Source organism: Mobula birostris, chromosome 16 (assembly GCF_030028105.1).
Source record: "Mobula birostris isolate sMobBir1 chromosome 16, sMobBir1.hap1, whole genome shotgun sequence".
Lineage (NCBI taxonomy): Eukaryota > Metazoa > Chordata > Chondrichthyes > Myliobatiformes > Myliobatidae > Mobula > Mobula birostris.
The window spans coordinates 45,916,776-45,925,549 of record NC_092385.1 but is presented as its reverse complement, the minus strand read 5'-3'; the positions used below and the strand labels follow the sequence as shown (position 1 = coordinate 45,925,549).

The 8,774-nt window shown below is 38.8% G+C and overlaps 1 long non-coding RNA gene across 3 annotated transcripts in view; it reads left to right on the top strand.

The window, feature by feature from the left end:
* The first annotated feature begins 553 nt into the window (after positions 1–553).
* The window catches only part of LOC140210865 (uncharacterized), a 74,704-nt gene continuing 66,483 nt past the window's right edge, over positions 554–8,774 (top strand). For all 3 annotated transcript variants that reach the window (XR_011889318.1, XR_011889317.1, XR_011889316.1), the window contains exon 1: positions 554–799. This is a non-coding gene — a long non-coding RNA (uncharacterized lncRNA). The remainder of the gene's footprint in view (positions 800–8,774) is intronic.

Sequence of the window (8,774 nt, the reverse complement as noted above, 5' to 3'; positions counted from 1 at the left end):
AAATGTATTTAGACTTGAGAACACTGTGAGGGTATAGACTGGATGACACTACGAATGTAATGAAAAACCGTGTACTATTTTGTATTTATTGTAGATTTTTTTATGAATAAAGATTTTTTTTTGTAAATTGAAAGAAAACTGCCTTTTGTTCCCTGAAACTCACCATCCTGGTTGCCATGGCAATGAGCAAGTATGGCCGGCTTGCTGTATTACCATATCAATCCTGTCCAATGAAAACAGTTTAAAAAATAAGAGCTGGCATTTCAGTCCTGCTCCTGTCAAGAGAAAGAAAAGAAGCAACTCCTTGTTTGCTCTATTAACTGTCCCATTCAGACAGTGCTGATTGCAGTTTTTCTCTTCTCTGTTTAAAATACTCTAAATCCAGCAGAAAGGGGTCATAGCCCAGGTAAAGCTCCCTTTTATGCCAATGCTGCTTCCCCATTGGCTCGTCGGCTCGCATGCCAGCGGTGCTTTGTTCTCCCTGTGAGGCTGAAAGGAATGTTTCGTTTTTTTTTCCCCTGTGCAGCCACATTCACTAAAGCTCCTGGTGAAAGAGAAAAGGGGATTAGAGAGAAGTGCGGCGGAGTGCTGATGCAAGCTGATGGGGAGCATGTATCTGCGCCGGGGCCTCGCTCCGCCCCGACAGGCTGCCTCCAACAGCGGAGGAGGCAAGAGGCAGCGCTCAAGTAAATACCGAGGGGGCAGGCTTCTCATGAACCAGCGCCGCAGTAGCCCACATCCAAGTTCTGCTGTGGGAGTCTAATCGGGAGTCTTTACTCATGACCAATGGCACTCTCAGGTAGGGTCAGCTCATTAACTTTCTTCTTCTTGTTCTTTTTGCAAACTCTGAATGGGTCCGAGTGAAATAACAAAAAAAAAACATCAAAAAGCAATAGTGTGCTTTGGCTGGGTGGAGGGGCGGGGGGAGATACATAGAGAGAGGGGCAATGCTATTGACTGTTGCTGAAGTGAAGATGTTAGGCAGAGAAAGTTAACAGCTGTGGTTCCCTGGAATAATCTAGTTCCAGCCTCCGTCAGTTGAAGATTAAGTGCTTTTCAGAATGTGTGTTCTTTGTTGTAACCTCTGCTGCTTTATTTTTACTGTTCCCTGAATCCACGCTGTACAGTATATATTTCCCCAAAGTGCTTGCTTGAAGGCAAGGTTTGTCATTTTCTGTTGATCGTTTTCTTTATTTTGAGGGACAACATTTTTGATTTAAAAAAAACTCTCTAACACTTTACATCCCTGACATCAAGCACCAGTGAGCTGATTTGCAGTTCTTTATCTTTCGTGATTTATATTTTGCATATTGTTGGCCAAACTTCATCCAGTCCGAGAAGCTTTCTTTTCACCGGGGGATTGAAACAAATCATCAAAAATCACACTTAGAATTTCAGATTACCAGCAGCTGAACGAGACACCACAGCTGCCGCCGATCCGGTTCCTAATCTTAGCTGATTTGTGCATCTTGTGTGGTTAAGGTAGCACTTTCAGCTAAAGATGTTGGTGTGCATGTGAGTTAACAACCGGGAAGATCGAAAGGCAAAGGCTGGTGTAAAAGTCCCCATTTTTATACTTTGTAACAACTTTTTCTTCCTGCATCTGCGCGGCTTTCCATTTGAAACGAACCTTTTTTTTTATTGAATGTGGTCCATGTGGAGGTCCTAGGACTCAGATTCTATAGTAAAGGATTTGTACTCATTTCTTTTTTTTAATCCATAAATGACGTTTTGTTTTACTTTCTTCCTTGGCCTATAAAATAAATAAATACTCTTTAAGCAAAGAGGCTGTGTTTGGTGTTTGTGGTTTGTAAAGTTTCTGAATTCGGAGATTTTCTGGAGTATAACACTTTGCATCTCATCTTATGAAGCATCCTAGGACCTGCCAGCACAGCTTCTACCTTCCCCAGTGAGGTTATCAGTAATAGAGAAACGTGTCACCTTTTGTCTTGACCAGCAGCTTCAATACACTAAAAAAAATACCCTATAAGGGTCTGATGCAAAGGGGAAAATGTAGTCCTCTAAAACTTAAACCTTTCAGCAGGTGCAAGTAAAACAAAGAGTGCAGAATTCTTAAAATCATATTTGAAGTGTAACAGGGCCAGGTAACCTGAAGAATCCTTTAACATTATTTTAAATACATGTTTTGATTTTTTTCCTCATAAAATAATTATTTTTATTAAAATGTTGCTAATAAGCATAATCCAGGCAAAAATCAGATACGAAGAGTTATGTATCATATGTTTATGGGCTATTATTTTGGTTGATAATCTGCTTCTGGTGGATAAGGAGAGTCTTTTGATAATGCTGGACAAATCAGTGCTGAGAATATTAACAATGAGATTTGAGTTGACTGAGACTGTCAATGTCCATCATTTAGATGGATGGTGTGCCGCTTCAATGTCCTATTAACCCATACGTTGCTCTGGTTCCTTGAATGCTATCAAACCATTTTTAACCAGTGTTCTCTCCTCGCTTTACCCCCTTCTCCTTTTTCTCTGTGCTTTCCCAATTTTTGCTTCCACCCTGAGCTCTGTTTTTCTTCATTACCACCCTGATGTCATCTCAGTATCTTCTTTCATCCCCTCTCTTAACTATTGAATGAAAGCAATCTGAAGAAGATATGCCACCAATCACTATCATACATTTGCCAATCCTTACTGAAAATAGCATAGAAATGGAACTTTCAACAACTTTAATGAGCAAAGTTGATATATCTTTTTAAATCGAGCAAGGCAATGCAATGCAGGAGATGCTAAAGACGCAATAAACAGGTTTCCTTACGTCTTGTAAAATTCTATGCCTGTTTCCTACAAGGAGCTGGATAGTAGCTAAAAGTCAGAGCTGCACTGATGTCTCACTTTCCGCTCCTGTGAGGTTGAGGAAGATATTGTGATCACACCAGCTGAAGTGACTTCAAAAATTACCCAACTAGGAATCAAACCTGTCTTTTCATCTGCTGGATTACACAGGCATTTTTAATATATGTTTTGTCTAATTTACTTTACCATTAATTCCCAGCTTAACCTTTATGTGTGTTTGGCATTGTATGTCTGGGTACATATTAGATCCTCTTGCTTTGATATAGATACTGTAATTAAAGTATGACATTCTATATTTAACATTAATATTTATATTTAAAATTAATTCCATTTCTAATTTTATTATAACCTCCCTCTACCAAAAGGCCTCAAAGTCACTTGTTACCACCTTGAAGTGCTACTCAAATAGCAAGTGAGTTTCCCATCTAGTCCAATGGCCTGATTCTTTCCTTCATCGATTTCCATTCTTTCACTGAAATGGTCCAAGCTACTTTTGTTGCTGGTGTTTGATTCTAGTGAGATTCTGTTTTTTTTTTCCCCATTACACTGGGGAAAAAGTAATGTGTTGATGTTTCCTCCCTTTTTGCATTTGTTTCAAGCTGATATGAAAATCTTGACCAAGGATATGATCGGACAAAGCATCTATATTTTATTTTTGTAATTTTCAAAATGAAAAATGGTGGCAATATTGAACAGGGTTGCTAAAATTATAGAAGGTGAATTAACCACTCTTATTTCATGTACATCTTAAAATACTGTTTCCCACATCCCACCACCTTTCCCATTCTAGTATCCAGTTGTCTTTCATTTTATAGAGAAAGCTTACTCTATTTTTATGTTCATGTTTTCTCTGTGAAGAAGCACTCTGTGCCAAACCTAAATTTGTTTGTATTGGTTGTTTGCATCGTCATTTCTTTTAAACCGGTAGATTTATAGAAGGAAGCCAGATATTGCATGTCGATAAAATGACCCTGTCTCTTTCCAGGCATGGCTGTTTAGTAAATGGATGGAGTGGATGTCAGTAAACATTGACTAAATATTTCAGAGTATTGCATTTTAAAAGAAGCTTCTGAATGTGGATCAGTTGTGTACTCTTGTCGGGAAGCTTGTTAAGAAAGCTGGTATGCACATGATAAATGAGTAACAGGGAATATCCTGCAACAAACAAACATGTCAATGTGGTGCTAATTCAAGTTTGAGTGCAGAGTGCATGGTTTTGTAGAAGGATGCACAGGGATTGTGTTTTATGGAGATGTGCATCTTTTGTGGGGAATATGTCTTCACTTGACTGCCTATGTGTGTGAGGTTGACTGAAGTGACTGGCTGATTATAGAAAGTATGTAATGTAACAGTTGATGTTAGTGAATATCGTCAGTTCAGAGTGAGGCACTGCTTGTATGGGAAATGTGCACTGCATTGCATCTGGGAAACAAAAATTGTGTCCACACCCACATGATGCTGCTTTTTATACCCTTCAGACCTTCTACTGCAGCTATACACAGAGACTTGACAATGAGACATGCACACATTATGAACATGTTATTAGATTCTACCATATTGTATCTATCCAGACGTATACTTGTATTTTGTGATGTGTAACCTGTCTAAGCTATCATGCTTAAACATAAGAACTTTCCTCAACTAATTTTATGTTGCTGTCATTCATGACTTAAACTAAACTAATGTTCTTCCCCTTCCCCCTCTCTTTTCTGATTGTTCTCTTCCTTTCTGTATTCTTTTCTTTGCCCCTCCTCTCTCTCTTGCACACTGACCCCACCTACTTCTTGGCGTCCAGTTTACTATAATGGGAAAGAGGGGAGTGGAGTGTAAAAGCCCAGATAGTTCTAATAGGATGGTGTGCACATTGGCTCATGATAATGTTTACTTAGATTTTGTCTCTTGGATGGGACCTCTTCTGTCACACCCATCTTTTTGGTGATATAGTATGTAAAATATCTTGTGGCACTAGTTCAGCGAGGTCAAGGGACTTCTCCTGTTCCCAAAAGGGTGCAATAATATTTGTGATTTCTTGCAAAGGCCAATTATACTGTTACTAATGTCGCAATGCAGTAGTTGCTACTTTTCAAAAGTCTCTAATTGGTTGAAAAGTACTTTGGCCTGTCCCAAGATTATCAAAGCATCTATTTTGACGCATCTGTTTTTAAAATTGTCTCCCTCTCGTGGGCACTCTTTTCCAATATAGCAAAAGAAAAGGCTCTTCCAAACTATCTAAGGGAGGATTCTCTAACCTTTATGTCTTTGGACTTGGTCTGTAGAAAGATCTTACCTTGGGACCACATTTGTTTGTTCAATGTTTTTTTCATGTTTTGCAGGTCATGGGCAGTAACAATTCATGATGTATTAATTTACAATTTAATATGAAGATTTATAAGTGAGGCAATTGTGCTGTCAACAGTTCGTTCTAAATGTCATAATTCAATGGGTAAACTGGCATATAAGAATTACAAGTGCAAACAAGTGCACATTGATTGGCTTTGAGGAAGAAACTAATCATGATCAAAAAGAGCTCTTACAATCTTGAATCCTAAAATCAATAGAACTGTTCCCTCGTCTGCAACTGAGTGAAATGTAAAAAAAAGCTTTCTCTACTCTTTATTGCTAACTGTATAAAATCAGGTGTGAGTGGTTAAGCATCTATCCTTGGCCACTTCCCTCAAATGCAAAAGACTGCACCTGTACATCGAATTCAATGGAACTGAAAGCAGAGTTCAATGATGCTAATGTGACAAAGAGCAAATCTGTGCATCCAAGTTTCCTTATATAAAACTGTAACTATTTTTTCTTATTTCAAAACTATACAGTAAGCACATTGAAACACATTTATTTCCAAGCAATGCAAAAGAAAATCATTTCTCCAGGCGTTGTTTAAGCAAAACATAAATGACCCTCATTTTAATCGATTAGCTCCAACATCTGTTATCACTGTGATTTAAAGATGGAGGGTTACTTCAAATGATCTGATAGTCAAAAAGAAAGAATTTATTTGTTTCTATATCTATTTATTGAGATACTGTTTGGAATAGGCCCTTCTGGCCCTTCAAGTCATGCCACTGATTTAACCCTAGTCTAATCACAGGACAATTTACAATGACCAACTAACCTACTCATTAGCTGGCTGGTGGGGTAGTGGCCTCAGCACTGGACTTCAAGACAAATGGTCCTGAGTTCAAATCTGGCTGGCTTCTTGCACGCTTTCCATCCATGCTGGGTAGTGTATGTAGCTAGCAACTCGGCCTTGTTTTATAAAAAACAGTCAAATGCTATGGAAACATCAAACATGCAAAAAACAAGGTGCGAAAAGTAACAGCAATTAACCCTACCAACCAATATTTGATTGTAAAGGGTCTTAAGCTTTGGTTGCCCCACTGCACATACAATCATTAAACAATGCATGCGATGTTGCGATTAGGAATGGCGTGAAGCACAGCAATGCCCCACAAAAGTAAAGAAAAAATCACCAGATAATACTGCTGGAGGAGGGGTAATCATTTGGAAAGAATCTGGGGAAATATTTACTGCTCATTTATCAAGAATTTTATGGTATCCATTAAACCCATCTGCATCCTGGACATAAAACTGGTGTAGTGGCAGATTCAGAAGCCAGAACCTCTGACGCAGCCAAGTTTACCACAGCACTGCACTGCTTTAGCAAATACATGGACCAGAATTCTACCTGCAATCATTCAACATGGACAGAGTAGATTTTTGTGAGCTGTTGTGATTATAGCAGCTAGATTGTAGTGATTGGCAGGTCTGCAAAGTATTGAAAGTAAAAGGATATGCCTCGGCTTTGCCAGATGACTTGGTAGACGTAAATTCTGTTGTGATGTTCAGCCGAGAAAGGGACAAAGTCCTTTTGGTTTATTTCTCGATTGGTGTTATGTGATCAGGGAGGAAACATTTGAATAGATAGTGTGTGAGAAAGGAAAGGAAAATTAGAAGGCCCTCATTTTCTGACCACTGTTCGTCGACTGCTTCTGCAGTTTTATACAAATGGCCCGTGCTGCTTGAAACCAAGGTTGCGATTTTTAAGTTAAAATGAAGACATTAATTTCCATAATATTTCCAAACAAACTTCTGAAGTTAGGTAATCTACTATACAGAATCTTGAGTCCCAAAGCTTCCCAGTGGGTTTCTCTACAGATAAAGCAGGAACATGTGGTCAATTCAGTATTATGGAACACTGTTCATCTGTGTGGTTGCCATCTTGTTATTAGTCTTTGTCACTTCTTACTACTTATAGATAATTTTTTTGTACATTTAGATGTTTTGCTATATTGGAAGAAACTATAAAGTCTAAATATTTCATGATCAGGACACATTTTCTTGTTTGTGTATGTAGATTTGATATTTCATTACATACATTTAAAAGTAAAGGTTAACCAGTAAGTTAATTGTTGACATACATATGACTCAGTTAATTTAACACCACTTTAGCATGCCACCATTGGGGTAGTGCCCTCTATTTGGCTTGATGATCACCACAGAGAAGGGCAAGGATTATAATTGCATTGGGCTGCTGTCACCACCATAACTTCTACCCTTAGCTCATGCACCATCTTGCCTTCATCATGTGTCACCAGTCCTTCATTTTCCCTGATTTGAAATCCTGGACCTTCTCAATGGTGATGAAAGTTGGGGATGGTGGTGTGGTCGTTAGTCCTGGTGCCTCATAGCTCCAGGAACTCAAGCTAAATCCTGATCTCCAGTGCTCTCTGTGGGGAGTTTGCATGTTGTCCCTGTGACAAAGCACGTTTCCCCAAAGTACTCCAGCTTCCCCCACCAGGTTGCAAAGGCTCTCTGACAGGTTAATTACCTACTATATGTCAGCATTTAGCGTAGGGAAGGAGTGAAAGAAAATAAGATGCCCATTAGTGTAGTGGTTATCACATTGCTTTACAGTGCCAGTGGTCACTGATCAGGGCTCAAATGCAGCCACTGCCTGTAAGGAGTTTGTACGTTCTCTCTATGTCTGTGTGGGTTTCCTCTGGGTGCTTTGGTTTCCTCCCACATTCCAAAGACGTACAGTTAGGGTTAATGAGTTGGAGGCAGGTTATGTTGGCACCGGAGGTGTCACAACACTCGTGGGCTGCCGATCACAATCCTTGTTGATTTGGTGCAACCAACGTATTTTACTGCAGGTTTTGTACATGTGGCAAGTGAAGCTAATCGTTATTTTAAAGAATCACTGTTGAGCTGATGAGCATGCGAAGGAGAATAAGCTGCAGGGTTACATAGAAAAGGGTCAATAGGATTTGCTCTGCTGAATGAAGGGAACAAAAAGGCACCTCTTCTGTTATAATAAACAAATACTGTTAGTCTGAGGTATTTTGTGGACGATAGTAGTTCAAGAAAATTGACCACCACCTTCCAGACATGTTTTCTTTAAACTTCAACACAAAGCAAAAATGTTGTAAACATCTGCCCTTGTATGGCATGCAGGCTATCTATGGGAAATACTTCTTGAGTCACCCATCATAACTGAATGGAGGGAAGATATGAGCATTGCAATGACCAAAATATAGCTGGAGTTATCTTCATGGAGATTGAAATTATACCCAGACTAATCAGGGAAATATAAAACAAAAAATGAAATTAGATTCATTAATTCTACTGAAGTAATAATATGCCAAGATTGTGCAATAACTCTAATGGATTATAAATTAACAAATGTAACAGAGACATACTGAAAAGGAAGGGAAAAGGAAAAAGGGAACTACAGATTGGCTAGCCTAATATCAGTCTTCAGAAAAATACTGAGGATTAATTATTAAGCAAGCGGTAATATAGCACTTGGGAAATCATAATATGATTATGCAGAATCAATGTGACATTATTAAAGAGAAATCATGCTTGACAAATTTAATAATTTTTTGAGAGTATAATGATAGCAGGTCAGGTAAAGGAGAAACAGAGGTAAAGGAGAAACAG